Here is a 20,013-nt window from a genome sequence, read left to right as displayed (position 1 = left end):
TTGCCAGTCTTTCAATATCTGTTTTACTGTAACAGGTATTTGTGTGGATTTTAAGTCCTTTGTTGGCAAAGACATAACTAAGACATTTAATATTTTGTCATATCTTAAATACAGTACTTTTCTGGGCTGTGCAACTGAATCCAATTTTACAGTTACTCCGATCACTAGGAAGAAAACCAGAACTAGGCTGGAACAAGGTGGGCAAGAGGTGTCTAAATCTGCAGAAAACTCAAAGCCAACAGGAACTAACAAAGCAGAAGAATGCCTGATTCTTTTTGTCTTCATACCTCAAATGCTGTCAGTCCCATCTTTCAAATATATATTGCATTTGTTCCTTTGTTTCCACATCTACCATGGGTGCCTCCAGAATACGTCACTTTCTCTCACATCTGATTGCACATCTAGCCTCCTAACTGCCCTACTCTTCTTCCTTCTCCCACTCTAGCCTATGCTCCATCAGCTACAGAAGAGCTGGAGGGAACTCAATGTGTATTTCGGGTCATGTCAAACCCCTGATAAAATGACTTGACTTGATGATTAGAAAATAGCCAAATTCCTTGTGTGGATGCCATAATCTTGCCCTAGAATATAATTTAGCACTAAAAAGGAAGAAATGATAGGTTAACTTCATGGCAACATAGATTAATTTCAATGGTATTGTGCTGAGTGAAAGAACTCAGTTTCAAAAGATTACGTATTTATGATTCATTTATATGACATTCTGGAAAGGACAAAACTATGTGACCAAGAATATTCAGTGTTTGCCAGAGTTTAGAGGTAGAAAGAGTGATTTTTCAAAAAAGCAGCACAAGGAGTTTTTTTGGAGGTGATGTAATGATACTATGTTGATTGTAGTGGTGGCTACACCAATGTATACATGTGCTAAAGCTACATACCCTAAAAGGATTCCAACTTGCTATTTGCTAATTTAACAACTAAAATTATTTAAATAATAATCAGTTCCAGTTTTTCACTTGGCCAGATATAATTTTGTATTCCTGAATAAATTTTTCAACTTCTCAAGTCAGAATTTCTTTATAAATGAAATGAGAACAATGTTTTTATTTTTAAAAGACTACTACCTCTAAAATATAGTGCTGTCTCTTTATCTTACCCTTCTGTCTTCTTTGTTTAGTCTTATTTATTCAGTAAGTAGGGAACAATGAATTATTTATATTTCTCAGGGGTGCTTCAATTGATCTACTCGTTTCTGTTAATGCAGTCCATGCAGCTACCTTGTTTTTTGTCAGGGAAGCAATTTTGTTGGAATCCTCATGGTTTTATTTAGCAAAGTGGGTACTTTGCAAATGATATATACACATAGAAGTTATCATAACTGCTAGATCTCTTTCTATAAAAATATGATGACAGACTTAAATATTCTAATTTTATTTTTCAATTGTGAAGGTGATATGCTTGAATAAGCAATTACAAAATAAGTCAAAGAGCCCTCCTAAAACTTAATAGGTTATACTGAGTCATATTTTCCTAATTCAAGTCAAGTACAATAAAATGCCCTGACTTTATTATTATTATTATTATTATTATTATTATTATTATTATTATTGACAGTTCAGACTAAAATTCCTTTTAAAAACAATGATCTTCAAGTGTCATACATCTGAATTTAGGTAGATACCCAGCATGTTTATTCAGTCTTTTTGCAATCACAAGGAGCCATGTGCCTCTTACTGATTTAATATGAGGGGTATAGAATATTTCTGCAGTGAAGGGTGATTATTATATTTCCTTCACGAGTATGAAAGTCTCATAACTCACAGACATCACAAAGTGCCCATGGAATTTGTGAATTATTAAGGTCAGCTATAGGAATAAAGAGGATAATCACTCCTTTCTGGTGAAATATTCAATTTATTTTATGAGAAAACATTTTTTATTGATTACCAGTTCAAGAATGGCAGAAACTAATAAAGCACACAGGGGACATTTCTGTCCATCTGTCCATCTGCCTTATCTGACTGAGCCTTTGATTATTTCAGTGATGATCACATTCAAAAAGCAAAGAAGAATAAAGATTTCTTTCACTTAAATTGTGAATGTTTAATTTAATATTTAAACATAAAATAACTCTTTCCTTTACCCATTAATTTATTTTCAGGCAAATGGGGGGGAAAACACTGGCAAGTAGGGTCCTAGTCGGTATGAAATAGGAATGTAGTTTCTGGGTTTCTAAATTGGTTTTCCTTAAAAACCAAAGGCAATAAAACAAAAATCAAGGACTACCTAGGAATGTTTGACTCCAACATCTAAAGAGCAGATTTTAAAATGTGATATTCATTTTGATAAAGTATGTTTATGTAATCACTAAACAAAATTCTAAAGCTGTGAACTGAGCAAAGAAATTGAGCAGGGTGAAAGAATCTTAAATTTCTGAATAGCAGATGACATAGTATGTGTGATAAAGTGTGTGTGTGTGTTTGTCCTCCACCTACTTACAATGCTAAAACTACATAAAATTTAGGACAATAAAGAATAATGTGGGGAAATATTTAGATAATCTCAGAAATCAATGCTCTTTTTATCTCTCTCACCACAAGTACTTGTTACTTATGAGGATGGCTATTTTGTTTTGTTTTCCTTGTATTCACTTGTTGATTCACTAAACTTTCATTCATTAATTTCTTAGAAAGCTCTTAATTTTATTGAGAAACATTTCTCTCTGTTTTTCTCCCCTAGAAATAGTTCTATTCCTTATCAATATTTCAACAGCTCTAATAGTATTTCTTCACACATTTGAAGATAAATATCATTTCCTTAAATTGATCTTTTTTATAGTAAAAAGCCACAAAATCAAGTTTTCCTTTCCTTATTTAGTTTAGTTTGAAGTTCCTTCATCACCCTACTTATTTTTCTTCTTACTCAGTTTAGTTTTTCTTGCAATGGTATTTTAAAATTGAAGTTTCTGTGTGGCATGGACATAGAATACATGTGAAGTTTGAAAGCAAGAGACCAAATGCAATATGCAGATTGTCAAAAGTAATTGGAGAGAGCTTGTTCCAGGCCTCTTGAACACTCAAACATCTTCCCTTACTTGAAGAGTGAATTAAGGGAAGGTTGTGAAGACATTCTTTTACTGAGAGTAAATAGGGCTGTAGATTTTGCATACTATTGCCACCTGAAAGGGAGAAGGGAAATCTGAGGAAGGAGACTTTCAGCGAACCAGGGGAAATCTTCAATCTGAGAAAGGAAATGTTTTAGCTTCATGAAATAAGGATTCCCAGGCAAAAACAACCATTGGTAGAATGTGCCTAGTGATGGTGATCTCAAGCATAAAAACTTCCCAAAAATACCGTGAAAGAAAAGCTACCTTTAAATTATTACCATCTTAGAACACTCTAAGCCAGATTTTGAAGCTACTAGCTCATGTAAGAATTTTCTGTCCCTTTTTATTCCCCTCTTCCCAAATTCCTGCTCCAAAGTGATAAAGTGGCATACTTTAAATGTTCCCTATTGTAACTTCATTTGATATGTTTTTTTAATTTCAATTTATACTTTCCTTTCTGAAAGGAGGGCATACTTTCAGAATTCTTGACTATTTGTTTAATTTAGTTATTGTTTTATTTATTAACCACTGTGTTTCTAAACTGCATGAGTTTGAAAACTCTGGGGGTGCAATATTTTTCCCTTCTCTTCTATCTTCTAAAATCTAATGTTAAGAAAAATAGACCTAAAAGATAGCTTACTTTTTTTTGGTCATGTTTTCGGCCATCTGTTTCTTTTACTTGATAAATTTTATCGTACTAAGACATAAAAATTATACATACAAACTCTTTCAGTAAATTTCACTTATGTTTCATTTGTTTTCTACTTTAGGAGAGTCTCTTTTCTACTTCTACCTTATCAGTAGCTCTTTGTAACTCCTAAAGCTTATTACTATGTTCTATATTTGTTTCGTTTTCTGCATTTTAGGTGTTCATAATTTATTTAAAAATTTTTTTAAATCACTGTTGTTTCCCCTTGTCTATCTTAGACATTATTAGATATATGTTCATTTCACTCTGCTGTCTTAATTCTTATCATCCATTTTTTAAGCAATGGATTCTCCTTTTTAATCTGATGCAATTATAATGTAGTTTTTACCTAAAATTAAAATTTTCTTCTTAGACCTTCTGTACTTTTCAGCTGTTCTTTCTTATTTTATTCAGAATTTTTCCAAACCAACTGTGTACTTTTTCATTTTTTTTAATGATAGCAGTATTATAGATTCCTGTAAATATAGGTAAGTACAGGGACTTTCTGTTAAAAATTTGATTGCTCTGATTAGAAAGAAGAAATAACTAAAACTACCAACTACATTTATTTACTAATAGTGCATATTGAAAAAAGATCTTTTAAATTATCAGAAATTCTTGCAGTAATATTGTGCTACTATCGAATGTAATTTCCTACTTTTGATAATAAAAGTAGGATTTGACTCTGGGAGACAGTGGGCACACTATATTCTTCCTTTAGGTGGTATCTTGAAAACTGGATGACACCACAATTTCTCTGGAGCAATCAGTTAAGGTTTACATTCCCTATTTATTGGTAAAGTTGAATTCAAGGGGAATACTGTCTACAACATTCCTCATAAGCCACACTTATTTCTAAGTAATAATCATATATTGTCATTAAATAATATGTGTATGATTTAATATTATATATTATATATCATATCATTTAACCTAATTCTGTAGGATAAACTTCTTGTTCTTTTTCAAGATAGTGGCTACCCCCACGCACTGAGAACATACCAGTTAAGACTGTTTGCCTTGCCTTTCAGATAGCTTGGTGGCTAATTACCAAAGAATATGCCAAAAATATAACTTCCAATTCTCTTTTAAAATGGAATCTTAGCCTTAAAACACTATTCGTATCTCAACACTTTTTAGGAAAATTAACCATGATGCTTGTTCCATGTCTCTGCCCCATCTCACTTGCATCAGAGTGGGTGGAATGAACTCACACTGCAAAGGGCATTAACTCTGAGAGTCCTTCCGGGCTGTCTGGCCTTATCTGATTAGCTCCACGAGTTCTTGGTGGACCCCACCCTTTTCATCCTGCTCATATATTTCTTTCTACCTAACGGTGGTAGTAGAAAACTAATGTACTTCATAAGAAAAAAAACAAAATGGAGTGTGTTAAGTGTTCTCTCTCACTGTTTCACACTAGTAGATCAGAGTTTGATCCATAAAACAAAAATCTCTGTTGTATTATTTCATCTGATACCAGATATCTAAAATGTCATCATAGTGCCTAGAAGTGAATTAGAAATAAACCAGTTATGAATAAATAGTCTGACAGGAGAAAATTTAAATGATGTCAAATTTCAAAAAGTTCAGATGGGGAAGAAAACAAAACAAAACAAAACCATAATATAAACAGAAAACAACATTCTCAGTTTTCTAATGGTCTCAGCACAGTAATAACCAAAAAATTGTTCTTAAATCTTGAGGTCTTAAGAAAGCAGCTGAAATTGCATACAGGTGTGGCTTTGGGTTATTTAACTGCACTATGATTTATTTTTCCTGTGTTTAAAACATTAATACAATAGCAATACCTATTTCAGAACATTTTCTTGTGCATGAAATGTTAGTGCTCATAAGACACTTAAAATATTTTTTTCCAAAATATAAATGATAAAATATGATAAGGAAAACCAGAAATTGGTTGGTTCTGATTCTAAGTATTTTTATTTCTGTACAGATGTACATAGCATTGTCCAGTGAACTAAATATCCCCTGGAAAATAACTAATGAATAAAATTTTTAAATAATATTAATATTAATAAAAAATAATTCAAAATTTAAAATAAATATTAATAAAAATAAAAGATAAAATAATCCAAAAACAAAAAAAAATAAGAATTAGAAAAAATCTATATATGAGAAGCATGGGAGAACAGAAAAGATTTCATTCTGTCAATAATCTGTACGTGAATAATATGAAAAGTACATAATGATTTCTTGCATTTTAGACAGGCAAAATATAAACCATCTTAGGGGTGTCAATTTTCTGATTGTAACTCTGGCGGAAAACCCTGGGGCAAAATACCTTTGAAACTGAAATCAGTCAAAAGGAGAAATAAAGTGGGAGAACCCAAACCTGTTTATTGCCTACAAGCAGTCCTACACTTCTGCTCCTCAGGGTCTCTAATAACCCTGCTGCAGAAAAAGTTGCCCTACTCAACCTCTCTGTCCAGATCTGCCCGGGCTTGCCCATGTAATTAACTATTGATATGGAGATGGCTACTTATCTCCACCCCTTGGAAACACCTATTGATATGGAGATTCAGAGATTCTAGAAATATTGCAATTTTATCCACACTGATGATATATGGTTTCAGATGTTGAAATTAATTATCACGATTTCAAGCAATAGTCACAATTAATCAGATAAGGTTCTTTTTGCCAGCTCTATTGAATATTCAAGCTGTTTTTACAAACAGCCCATGTCCAATTCCTATATACTATGCAATATGGAAGACTTGAGGTAGGAGAGGAAAGGCCTGTCTGCTCATTAAAATGTCAACATTTATTTTTGATGAAATGATATTGATTTTTTTTAACTTAATTTCTATTTTGTGACTTTTAAAATTGTGCTTGCCTATAAAAACATGGCATTTCAGGGGCTATTCATACTGACATTTCATTAGCTCTTATATAAACAACATTTTATAGGTAATTTAGCTTCCTCTCTGACCCACCTTCCCTTTTCTTGAATCCTAATAGTAACTATTTCCAAAACTCAGCTCTGAAATATTTTTTCTCTCCTTTGCAGAATTGCTCTTCTCTCCTTGGAAGAATCAGCCCATCTAAGCTGTCATCTTTGTAAGATAAATTCTAGCTGAAATAAGCAGGCCAAGAGAGGCAACAAAGGGCCAGGTAGTTTATTTGAATGCAAATTCCTGGATGATGTTCCATGGTCTGGCTATCACAGGCCAGGGAAGTCACACTCAGCAGGGCAGGCAGTGAGTTTTTAAAGAAGGTAGGGGGAGGCAGAGCTTAGATTTACAGCGGCATGAGGATTGGCTAGCTTAAGGCACATTTTTCAGGTTGAGAGGGGGTAGCAGCCGGGGACTTTGGCACGTCATCAGTGTCTGACGTGCTCACCCCTCCCCCCAGTGCCTTCAACCTTACATTCCAGCCTTTTGGTCATAATGGACGACGACTTGATCTGGCTACTTTTGACTGACAAGGGGAGTCGTTGGGGTGGGGGGGCGTTTCGTAGCATGTATTTACATTGCTCTGACTGCAAATATCTTGCCTTGCTTTCTCTAGAGGCGCTCACCCCATTCTGTCTAAGCTTATGGTCCCTGTCTCATTTTCTCTTCTACAGATAGAGACTCTAGCTGCTGCTAAGGAAAAGGGGCGATGACTGCTCTGGCTGCTTCATGCTGAGGAGGGGTTGCAGTAAAGGGTGCAGCTAGGTTTCTATCACTGGTTAGTTGAGAGGGCCTCAGAAGGTTGGCGCTTCTATTCTGGAAAGACAAACTTGATGAGTTTAAGAATGCATGGTTGAATATGAGAACTGGAAATATGAAGAGTCTAATTGAGAATCATAGCCAGGTATTATTGGGAAATTTAAATTCTGGATTGAGTTTACATCTCAATGACTAGTATTAGGACTTAGTATAGATAAGACTGCATTATTGAAACAATACTTTTATCTAAAATCACCCTTATTTTTATTAGAAGTAGCTAGATTAAGAAAATAATTAACAGTTGGCTTGATTATTTGCATAAGTGCAGCAAGAAGAGCGATTAATAACATAGGCTCTTTTTAAATGTGCTTTGCTGGAACTTTTTATAAGGAATTTCAGATTGAACTATTAAAGGCCTCTCAACGCCAGACAACCAAGCCAGACTTGCCATCAGGCTTTGCCTGCAGTACCTGTAGATTTGGATGAATTCTTCTCTTCTCGAGGTCTCAAAGAATTGTTGAGGTTCCTGCACCTACCAAGAAGTGACCTTCCTTACTCACCTGGTAAGGTTTCTGGGAACTCTGTAAGCAAGGTACTAGGCTAGTTCTTTCAAGGGGCTTTGTTGGCTTTATAAAGTCAACCTTAGTTCTTTAAAGCTGTTAATATCTGAGTTTATGCATGTGTTTTTCAGGTATGACATTCCAGTCAAAGCCTTGGTAGTATAACCTGTATTTTTAACTGGTCGTCTTACAAGGAAAGCAGGTTCTTATTGAACTTATGCAAATAAACATACTGCCATGAAATATAATAATAGTCACTGAGGGTTTTTAAATTTTGGAAGGATCAGGTAGAGAGAAAGATAAAGTTTCAATTCTGCTTATAAAGGCAGTCATTAACTAAACTGTTGTCAGCTTAAGAGAACAAGCTTAAAACACTTTATCAGTAACATTTGAAACAAAAAGCTACAAAATCATGTTCCTTAGTTTACTTAATTTTATGTAACTAATATCTGTTTTGCTGAAATCTAGTTTTTTGCTAGTTTAGGAGTAATAAAACAGTGACTATAAATGACAAAAGACTTACAAATGACAATGGCTAAAGATCTGATGAAAGCTTACTGTAAGACAGTTGACATAAGGAAGTTCTGATATTTCTGTAACAAAACATTTATAACAAAGTTTAGCATTATTCTTTTTGAAAGTGCTTTCTAGGTAATTAAGCAGGTAATTATATATCAGATAAATAAGCTAAATTAGCCAAATACTTTCTCTAATGAGAAAAAGTTCTGACATGTTCCAGGGGCTCTCTGGAAAATATCAGAGTTAACTAGAGGTAAAAGTACTTTTTTGAATTTGATTTTAGGAAGCTGTTAAAAGTTTTAAGGCACTTGCTTAGATAGGATTATAGGTTGCTATGAAGCAATACTTATCTATTTAACCAGAATGACAACAAAATACTTCAAAGGCAAATAAAGAAGGTTACACAGTAGTTAGCAAACTTTAGCTTTTAGTCTTTTTAATATTAAGATCTCATTTTCTTAAATACTCTGACAACTCATTGAGACTTTAAGCATGAGAAACTGCTTTGATAAAACAATTAGAGAACTTTTTGCAATTTTTCAATATTAAGAGAAAACTAACAGTTAAGAAAACTTTGTCTTTTTAACCAAAAATAAAATTTTAATTTTGCTGTGTGCTCCATACTGAGACTCATTTGCTTTAATTTTATATAGCATGACCATATTAAATTCTTCCAAAAACTTTCTACAACTTTTTTTACATTTAGATTTCTCCCTCTAAATAAACAGCTGTACTTTAGAACAAAGTTACTTTCTTTTATCAAAAGACACATTCTTTAGCATGCAGAAATATTTTCCTTATTACTTTAAGTAGTTTTAATTAGAACTTAAAACTACTGGTACCTTAATTTTTAGTGAACACTGAGAAGTAGGCTATTATAAACTGTTACACTAGCATTCTTTAGATTGACAAATTTATGAACATTTTATAATTTCTGTTAACGATGAGCTTTACAACACAATCTCTCACTAAGCACAAAGTATATCTTTTTAACTCAGCAAAATTTTAAGGTTTTAGGTTACTATAAAGATTTCTAGGCTGTAGATAGGTATACACACTGTAACACACAATTAAAAAGGTGTTCACTTGCCACACTTATTTAGTTCACTCATTCGTAACAACTATGCTAGATTACTTACAAGACCTTTACTGAATATTAGACAAAGCCAAGCCTTTAAGATTTTTATTCTTAAAATATTTAGCAGATAACATCAACTTAAATGACCTTAGGTAAACTTAGGCAGCTGATAACCACAAGGACATGCTCGCCTCAGCCAAACTCATATTAGCATTAATGCTTAACATTTTTTATCAGATTTTCTGGAAGTTTTAGAATGCCCAATTTTCACAAGTGTTTGTTTTTAAATCAGTTTTTTTAATACCATCCAGAGGTAGGAAAATATTTTTCATCCATACACCTAGACACACAAACATACAAACTGAGATACAGTGACTACAGTCAGCAACACTCCCCACCAAAAACGTATACACAGACAGACAAACCAATATAAAGATTTGAGTCATTGATATCCAATTGCTTTCCCTCTAATTAGCTTCTTGTCCAGGGCTTCTGAAATTAGAGGGTGGGAGGAGCGTGTTCTGGTGGGGAAAGAGGCGGTGAAGGTGGAAGGAGAGGGGGAGGGGGTGGTGCAGCCACGGGAAGAGGAGAGCAGGACAACGGTGTGGTTGAAAATGTAGGACTTTAAGATGGCAGTGACACGTGTGAAGACAAAGGACTTAAAGATGGTGGTGGAGAAAGCGGGATGGGATTGCGAGCTGAGAGAGGCAGGTGACTGAGGTCTTCTGGCAGATTCAAAAAAGAAGAACTGAACAGAGTAAGAGGCTGACAATCTTTAACTGGAGATCAGGCCTGGAGAACCTGAGTCATTGAACACTTAACATAAAGGTCTGGGCAGGATTGCAAAGTCCAAAAAGCCTGCACATATGGGATTTCACTCTACTGTCTTCTCCAGTGGCAATAATTAATCAAGTTGGTGAGGAGGCCAAAATTGAAAGTTCCCTCAGAGGGCCAGTGAGATTGATTGTCTAAGGGATACTGAGGCCCGGCCTCAGAGCAAAGAAAGACTAGCTTCCATTTGCAAACTTCCCAGGACAAATATAGAGCAGCCAAATTAGAAATGAGACACCGCAGTGGGGTCTGAGCCTCTGCTTTTGAGGGCTGGTTCCCTATGTCTGCGCCACTTCCCAACTAATCCTGCCTAGAGGAGTGCCCAGTGTCCCAAGCGTGCCAAGTCAGGGGAGACGTCCTGGGGCCTGGGGTAGGGATGTCTCTCACACCACAGGGCCAGGTGTGGGCTGGATGCCTGCAGAGGCTGGGCTGGATGTCCAAGGGGCTGGATGTCCCCACCTGGACGTAGTACAATTTCTAACGGACCAGGTGAAACGGAGTTAGGAAGGGAAGCGGACCAGGGGAAACTGAGGGACTCACCAGAAAATAGTCCATGCAGTGGAGATCAGGCTGAGTTCCCATGTTGGGGAGGGAGCGGGGATCACTGGTGACCAGTCAGAGCCCCATGCTCATGCCCCTTCCCGGGTTTCGGCACCAAATGTAAGATAAATTCTAACTGAAATAAGCAGGCAAAAAGAGGCAACAAAGGGCCAGGTAGTTTATTTGAATGCAAATTCCTGGGTGATGTTCCATGGTCTGATTATCACAGGCCGGGGAAGTCACACTCAGCAGGGCAGGCAGTGAGTTTTTAAAGAAGGTAGGGGGAGGCAGAGCTTAGATTTACAGCGGCGTGAGGATTGGCTAGCTTAAGGCACATTTTTCAGGTTCAGAGAGGGCAGCAGCTGGGAAATTTGGCACATCATCAGTGTCTGATGTGCTCCCCCCTCCCCCCAGTGCCTTCAACCTTACAATCTTTACACTGCTGCTTACAAAGTTTAAATCTCTTCCTTTTACTCTAATTGATTTATAAACTGCATCACCCAGCTTTCTACTTGGTAGCTAACTAGCCATCCCTGAGAATTTAATATGTCACACATGAAAAGTATTTCTTTCCTAAATAAACACTTATCTCCCCTGATTCCTGTTTCTGTTGCCTGCATTCCTATTCTTCTAATCACTTCAGTTTGAAATATGAAAGTCATCTTTTACTCATTGTTTCCTTCAGCTCCTGTACCTTTTCAACTTCTCAAGTGTATGTCTCACATCCCTTCTTCCTTCTTCACTCTTCTGAGTTTAGTGTGGGATTTATCTCTTCACAGTCAGACTATAGAAAGTGCCTTCTCACTGAAACCTTAGTCTCTGGGCTGTAATCTCTTCAAATACATCCTGTTGTGATTGCTGTGATTGCCCAACTAATCATCCAAGACTATTTAGTTATGTCCCTACCTCTTAAAAACTGGCAAGCCTCTCTGTTTCTTCTTTTGAAAGTTTATTTTAAACACAGATTATGTATATTTAAATTGTGTAACATGATTTTATATACACATGCAAGTGAAATGATTACTACAGTCAAGTTAATTAATGTATCCATCTCCTCCCAAAGTTACCATTGGTATGTATGTGGTGAGCACCTGAAATCTATAGTCTTAGCAAATTTCCAGTATTCAGTACATTATTATTAACTATAGTCATCATGCTGTATATTAAATCTCTAGACTTACTCATCTCCATAATTGCAACTTTGTATCCTTCGATCAACATCTCCCTATTTTTCTGCACCTTCCCATCCCTGGTAAAATACCTTTTTCTCTGTCTGTTTCTATGTATTCAACTTTGTAAGATGCCACAAAAGAAGTGAAATAATGCAGAATTTTCTTTTTGTGTGTAGCTTATTTCACTTTGAATGATGTCCTCCAAGTTTGTGTATACCCTAAGGAAATGAAATAAGTTCTTCAAAGAGATATTAGCACTTCTGTGTTCACTGCAGCATCATTCATCTAGCCAAGATATAGGAATAACCTAGTGTTCCTCTATAGATGAATGAATAACGAAACTGTGGTGTATATACAATGGAATAGTATTATACCTTAAAAAAGAAGGAGCTCCTGCCAGTTGGGACACATGAATGTTTCCTCTCCTGAATTCTTAAACTTCATATTATCTTGACTACTCTTACATCTGTATGCCCCTACTGGCACCCACTCATTCTTGATTCCATGTCTACAATCTATAAGTGTAATTCCTTGGTTCTAGAATTATTTCTTATTTTGTCCCATTCAAGTCTTACTAATTCTTCCAATCTGCTTTCTATTTCCCTTTGATGACTTAACACTTGCTGAATTTCTGTCCTCTGTCTCTCTTCACAAAACTTGCTGATCATATCAAATGGTTAGGCTGTAACCTCTGCCCTCTTGAGTTTGTTACTGCATGGTACATTAAGTTGAGAAGAAACTCTGACAAAGATCATTCCAGATCTTTTATTTTACAGTTAAGAATTCTGAACTTGCCATATTTGGTATTTGAAAACTTCTTGAAGGTAGATCGAATGTTGTATCATTCCTCTGTATTCTGCTTCCCTACATTGTGCAGTTAGTTCAGGGCAAGAATCCCCTAGGTACAAATTAATTTTGACACCCAAAGTGACTGAGTTTATATTGCAGTTGTAAGAAATCATCATGAGAGATCCAGAAATCCTGGATGCTCATCTCCCCAGTGGTAACATCTTTTATCGCAATAGTATAAGATCACAACTAGAAAACTGACTTGATGCAATCCATCAAATTTACTCAGATTTCACTAGTTTTACATGCAATCATTTGAGTACATTTATGTATGTTTTGCATACATGTAATTTTATGTAATTTCTGTGTAGTTTTATCACATGTATAGATTCACATAAGCAGCACCACAGTTAAATAACAGAGCATTTCCATCAGGAGGATTCTTCATGCTACCCTTTTGTAGCCTCAGATACCTTTTTTCCTCCACCCTTTTCCTAATCCTAGTGGCCAGTTTTAAAACTGGTTTTGATTCTAAGTCCTTCTGCTTCCTTTTTTAAAAATTAAAATTTCATGTTCATATTGTCTTAAGGGGGGATAAATGATATTGTTTCCCCTGATTGTCCAACTTTGGCCCTTCATTCTTATCCACAACTGTCTTGATGAATTTATAATTCATATTTCATTTAATTAGGTTGAAGATATAGAATTAAGAATAAGGGCATATTCTGTATAAGAAAACAATGTGGGGACAATGACAATAACCAAATATACTTTGATTTAACACTTACTTGGAGAAATCTGCATTTCTTCTACTAATCCCTCAAATGTGGAATGTGGGAAGAATTGGAGATTTCCAGTTTAGGAACTGTTTCAGGAATGTCAAGAAAAAAGTGGAGAGCTGCAATGAAAGAAGCACTCATACACATTTCTGAAGTTGAGGTATGTGAGTTTGGAAAGTACTTTGGTAATGCACACTCCAGCATTAAAATTCAATTTAATATTTCCACTCTAAAAGTGTATTTTGAGTAAATAACCATTAGATGTTTGTTCTCATCTTGTCATTTCTGAACTCAAAATATTACACAAGGGAACTAAGAGACCAACGGAGTCAAATAGATAAAATATGGAGTATTTATTTGAAACAATCACACTTTACCAAATACAAATAATCTTCACACTTAACTTGTAATAACATCAAAATGTTTGGATTATCATATTATATGAAACATCAGTATTTTATTTTTTCAGTTTATCAAAATATGCACACAGAGTATGCAAGAAATATGACTATGTTAGCACTTATATGTTTGAGTGATGTTGACCTTCTTTTCTAAAATTCATTCAAAAAGTATATATTTTACTCTTTAGTTTTTATCCAAAAACAATAAGTACAAGCAAAGTGTGCTGAAATATAAGAAATAACAAAACAATTAAAAAATATATAGTCCCCCTCTGTCACTCTCTCCTTTTCATCACTGCCCCATTCCACAGAGGCAATCACTTTTAACCAATATCTATTTTTTCTGGTATTTTCCTTGATAGTTTTACCAAAAATGTATACAAATTGTTCCCTTGATTCATTTTAGATTAACTTCCAATTACAGTGTATTACAGTGTATGAATTTTTCTATTTCCTTACATCACTCTGCCTTCTAACCATACTCCCAAAATAGTTCAGTTATAATGACTTGGTTCAGTACTTGTATGTTCTTTGTAAATGCTATGTATTGTATGTCTTATTAATAATTTCTCCCTGCTAGTCCAAGAAGTGTACTATGATTAAATTTCCTTCCACGTGCAACTTTCTATTATCCTTGGCATTGATGATTCTGTTTTTTTTGTGCTTAGATTTCTTTAAACTCATTATTAAGATATTCCTGTCTAATAACACTGCAAAATCTACTATTATATCTAATTTCATTCATCAAAAGATATTTAGGAAGTTTGCCCATTTTGATTGCTCTTTTCTGAAGCACTGGGACCCTACATGTTTTGTTGCAATTTGAAATGTTCTCCATAGGGTTGCTGTTCAGCTGTAGTCTGAAACTTTCCTTACTTTTACTCAGGCAATCAGTCTGGTAAATTTATTTAATTTTTATCTTCCAACACCTTTAATGATTCTCTTTATGTCAGCATTTAAATAATGTGCTGTAAATGTTGTGTGTGTGCATGACTCATTCTGTTCTCCCTATTATGTGGCATCCTGTTCTGTTTCCCATTCCTCATGAAATTAATTATGACTCCTTTAAAGTTTCGCTCATTGAATTTCCTCTGCTTCTCCTAAATCCTCTTAATTTTCATTGGGTTCTTTGCCTTTTATCTTGGGAATTCTCTGCAAATGTCTACTGATCCTTCTTTATGCATTATAATTGAATGATGCCCTGAAGAGTTGACTGGAATGTCTTGGAAGATTCTACTCAGCTCACCCTCGCCTGCCTGTGGCACCATAAATCTGATTGTTTGTAGTATCAGGCCAAGTCAGTGTGACTGTTTCAAAATAAAATCAGTTTAAAAAAAGGTAGGCTAAGGAGACTTGCCAGGGAATTAAACTGTTCAATTTCTTCTTGCTTTGTTTTTCTGACAGGCTGAGTTCAATAGTTGACACAATCTTAATCTAAAATTGAATTTGTGATTTTGATTGCTAAAGCAGTGTGAAAAATTTTTTATCAATTTTCATGTTTTTATAATGGAGTTTTGAGTAATTGGGAGTCCTCCATTTTACATTTAAAAAGGATTTGTGGTATTTTCTCTATTACATCTCTCAGTTAGTTAAAATTTTCCAGAAAATGATGCTATTGCCTGTCAGTGCCTGTCATCTAGAGTTCTGGGACTGATTGGGGCACACTGGCAGTGTGCAGATATTTTCATTTGAACATTTTTCCAATCCTCCTCTGATGCAGGGTTCCCAAGTATTCTGACCTGGAGAATATACTTGTTTCCTTCAGATGTGAATAGAGTTGGACTTTAAGTCTAACTGTTCTTTATACAGATGTGCACACATTTCCTCTGTTCTTCAGCCCTTTCTCCCTCACCCCTTAACACTTCCTTTTTATTACATGTCTTTCCAACTTCTGAGACTTTGAAGAGCTACATGAGTTTTATTAACCTACTGCTCAGGAGTATTTTCTTCTGCATGCAGTAAGTTTACTATGCTCATTTCTACAAAATCATTTACCATTCTTCCAATTAATTTCAGTCTTCATGGACAGTAATCTAGGTGTACAATTGTCCCTTAGTTTTATCAAAGTTGTTATTTGTGTTTTTTTTTCTCTGTATTCAAAGTGACTTAAAAGAAGAGTAGGTATGATGCTTTTAGTTTACCATCCTAATTTAGGAAATTTGTACTGCTTTTAAATTAATTGAAAATCTTTGGAATAGTTAGACTGATAAGACAGAGATAGGAGAGTTTAGATCATTGGAATAATGTTCTAAAACTGCTTCTTCCAAAAGCAGAGAATGGTAAGAAAGAATGTTTAAGGTTGAAAGTTTTGAGGAGAGGAACTGAGAATGATATGCAGCCTCATACACAAAACAAAGATAAAAGGAAAAAACATGAGATTTGGAGGACCATGTGATCTAAGATGAGGAAAGTTTTTGTATTTGATTGCAAATCACGAAGATCTCTGCAAGAGCCCTCAGCAAGACTTTTCTGATCATCATTGAAATGCGAAAGAAAAAATAAATATGCATACATACAAACACACAACCCACACACATCCTTCCATACAGACACATATTTCATATATTTATAGGTAAGATTCATATATTTATGCATATACACTGTATATATATATTCTGTACATTTAAGATAATGGTAACCATAATGGATAATTTTGTGTTAGCTGGCTAGGCCTTGGTACCCAGTTTTTGATCAAACATCAGCCTAGATGTTGCTGTGATTTGTATCTTTTTGAGATGTGATTAATACTTAAATCAGTAGCCATTGAGTAAAGCAGATTACCCTCTGCAATGTGGGTGGGCCTCATGCAGTCAGTTGAAGGCCTTCAGAGAAAAGACTGAAGTCCCCAGAGGAAGAAGAAAATCCTACCAGCAGATTGCCTTTGGACTACAGTTGCAATATTAACTGCCATGGGTCTCCAGCCTACTCCAAGGAGTTTGGACTTGCCAGTCCCCACAATTATCTGAGCCAAAATAAAATCTATCTCCCTTTTAATGTGTATATATACATTCCATTGGTTCTCTTTCTCTGGATAACCTTGCTTAACACAGTTACCATTGTTCTGTTTATAGGAGGCCTAAGGAAATGAAAGGAATAGTTAGGGTCTCGGCAGAAACCGGTTCATGTGCAACTCCAGATCTTGAAGCAGCTCTAGCAGAAGTCTGTGGAGCTCCGTAGCTGCCCCTGTTACCTGTAAGGGTCCCTAGGCCCGGTGGGCAGCCCAAACTAGTGAAGAGGTGCAAAATGAGGTGTCTGTGGAATGGCAGACAGTGCCCAGCTGGTGCTGCTTCTGCATCAGTCACCTGGAGGGGCCTAGTGACAGGACCACGTGCAAGTGCAAAGGAGTGAACACCAGCTTTAATGAAGAGGAACGGAAGGGGAAGGTGGAAGAGGAAGCGCGTGTGCATAGGCAGAAGCAAGATGAATGCTTCTCTACCGCTGACTGACCCCACCATGGGCGGTTCTCAAACGCAGTAATTCACGGGCCTGCTGTGATGGTGCCTTATGAAACTGAGCAATTAGCTGAGCTTGTTTGGCAACTGTGGATAGCCTAGAAAAACACCCCCTTGTACTTGTTCTCCATCCTTCCTTGCTTTACATCCTTCGATCTCTCACTCTTGCTTCCTTGGGATTGTGCTGCTGTTAGCACATGTACTTTTGCCTCTATTTTGTGTGGGACTCAGGCCAAGATAGGGCCCCTGGGACTTTTCTTTTTTACTTGTGCAAACTCACAGTTCTGCTCTTTAAGTAAGAAGTAAAGGTTTATCTGTGTTGCAACTGATATTAATTTCATATATAGTAAAATGTATGAATGTCGATTATAGCATTCTGGCAGACTCGAATGTAAAGAATTCAAGTATAAAATGTGTCATTTATTATTAGGAAACACAAATAATAAGAATATTATTTGAACTATGATTCTTTTGAACTGAAAGTACCAAATAATGTGTATACCTTGGGCAGTGCAACCTGAAAGGTAATAAAATATGCAGTTATGGAAGCATTGATCAGTTTCAAAGGGTTTCTCTTATGTGTTTTTCTTATGTTTTGATATTCTAGCTGAGAGTTAAATATAAAGGTGAAATCCAAATTCTGCTATCTCCTTCTCCTTCTCCAGAGAAAAGCAGAACTCTTAGAGTGTATATTGCTTTTACACTCTATAGGGTTAATAACCTATTAATTTGTTAGCACTCACTACACAATATTTTTTACTTTATAGGATCACTTTTTTCCTGCCTTTAATCCAAATTAGTATTTCCCCATTTAATTCCTTTACTCAAGGTGGCTAAGTTCTCTGTACATTAACTAAAATATCTCAACTTTAAAATTTACTTGCTGAGCAAACAAGGGGATCAGTGAGGAAATGGTAACCACCTCCTGAGATTTAAGCCACCTGAATGGTGGGATTAAAAACAAATCCCAGATTTTATTTTGGAATTTGAGGACCAGGAACTTCTTAGAAGCAGAAACACATCTGTGATGTGAAATACTTTACTCCTTGTTATTATGCTTCTACATTGTCAACACAATATGATTCTAAAGAAATCCATGTTTGTTATAAAAATATCATTTTATATTACATATAATTAGAAACCATTCGACCATTGCTTACCATCTTATATAATTCTTTTCATTTATTATTTCTCTGATTCATTTACCTTTTAATATGATCATTGTTCAATAAAAAATTATTTCTAAAGATTTTCCTGAAAATATATTTAAAGTGCATATTTTTTGAGGGTTACAGAAAGACAAATGTAATACAAGGTGTGAAGAGAAAAAGAGGACAGACAGGGTTAGATTGGAGAGAATCTTGACTAGTTAAAATTTTTTATCATTTTTCAATAGATAATAGGAGGGGAAAATTAGACTTCTGAGGAGAATGTGATACTGAACTTGAGAATGGTAACCTGGAATCCATTCAATAGACTAGAGTGGACAGAGTATGGTGATAGCATAACCAAATGAGACACTAAAGAAATAATTCAGATAGTAGATGGGGAGTGTTTGAGCCAGAACCAGGAGATAAGGAGGTCTTAAAGGCTATAACCTCATTTCCTCCATATGGAAACAGTCTTTGTGCTTGGAGAGCTTCTCTACTCTCATGGTTCTGTTTATTTAGCCAAATTGTGAAATTTGGCAACATCTATTTTTTAAATATTCCATGAGGCTGCCCATCATCCTTATCACTTTGGTGATAAGACCCCTTATTTTTCCACACTATTAAATCCTGATCTCAGAAAGCATGTGATAACTTAATTCACAAATAATGGGTGAATTACAAATGATGTTTTTTGCTAGGGCTTTGTGGAATTTAAGTAGGAATATTTATGAATTGTTCATGAATTGTGGGGCTCTTAGATATCATACAGCATGTGAGGTGATTTTTGATTGTATAGGGAATTCTTAATACTTTCCCTTAAAATACTGTCACATAGATGACAGCTTGTTATAGTAATATGTAAAGTATATCAAATCAACAAGATGAATAAAAAAGAATAATAAAATGTTAAATAAGAAAGCTTGTTTTTCAAATCTTCTTAGATTCTGAAAAATTTGGTTCACTTCTCTAGATCTAAATTGTCTTGAAAAATCAGAAAAATATGATTCGTTAATCCTGTCCTACTTTGAAATTCTATGTTTAGATCCCTTCCTATTTTTAAAATTCTGACTATGATCCAAGTATTAGAGATTTAGACTGCAAAATAGACTATTTTATTATTATTTATTTATTAAGGACACCAATATAAGTTATGTTTTAAATGAAAAAAGAAGTTTACAAACTAAGAATGACCAATTTAGTTAACCAATTAAATGGGATGGAGGATAGAACTTTACAAGTAAAGGTGTTCATAATTTAATTAATGATATGGAAAATGTTAACTCCCAAATTATAGAGGTTATTGTATATCATTTTATAT

At 35.1% G+C, this 20,013-nt stretch overlaps 1 long non-coding RNA gene across 2 annotated transcripts in view; it reads left to right on the top strand.

Moving 5' to 3' along the window:
* The window catches only part of LOC108404661 (uncharacterized), a 99,653-nt gene extending 81,039 nt beyond the window's left edge, over positions 1-18,614 (top strand). The window contains exons 6-7 of one of the 2 annotated variants that reach the window (XR_012128764.1): positions 6,781-7,986; positions 17,164-18,614. This is a non-coding gene — a long non-coding RNA (uncharacterized lncRNA). The remainder of the gene's footprint in view (positions 1-6,780; positions 7,987-17,163) is intronic. The other variant, XR_012128765.1, reaches the window with a different exon arrangement.
* Positions 18,615-20,013: the final 1,399 nt, after the last annotated feature.

This window comes from Manis javanica, chromosome 3, assembly GCF_040802235.1.
Source record: "Manis javanica isolate MJ-LG chromosome 3, MJ_LKY, whole genome shotgun sequence".
NCBI classification, from domain to species: Eukaryota; Metazoa; Chordata; class Mammalia; order Pholidota; family Manidae; genus Manis; species Manis javanica.
This window is presented reverse-complemented; position numbering and strand designations above follow the sequence as displayed.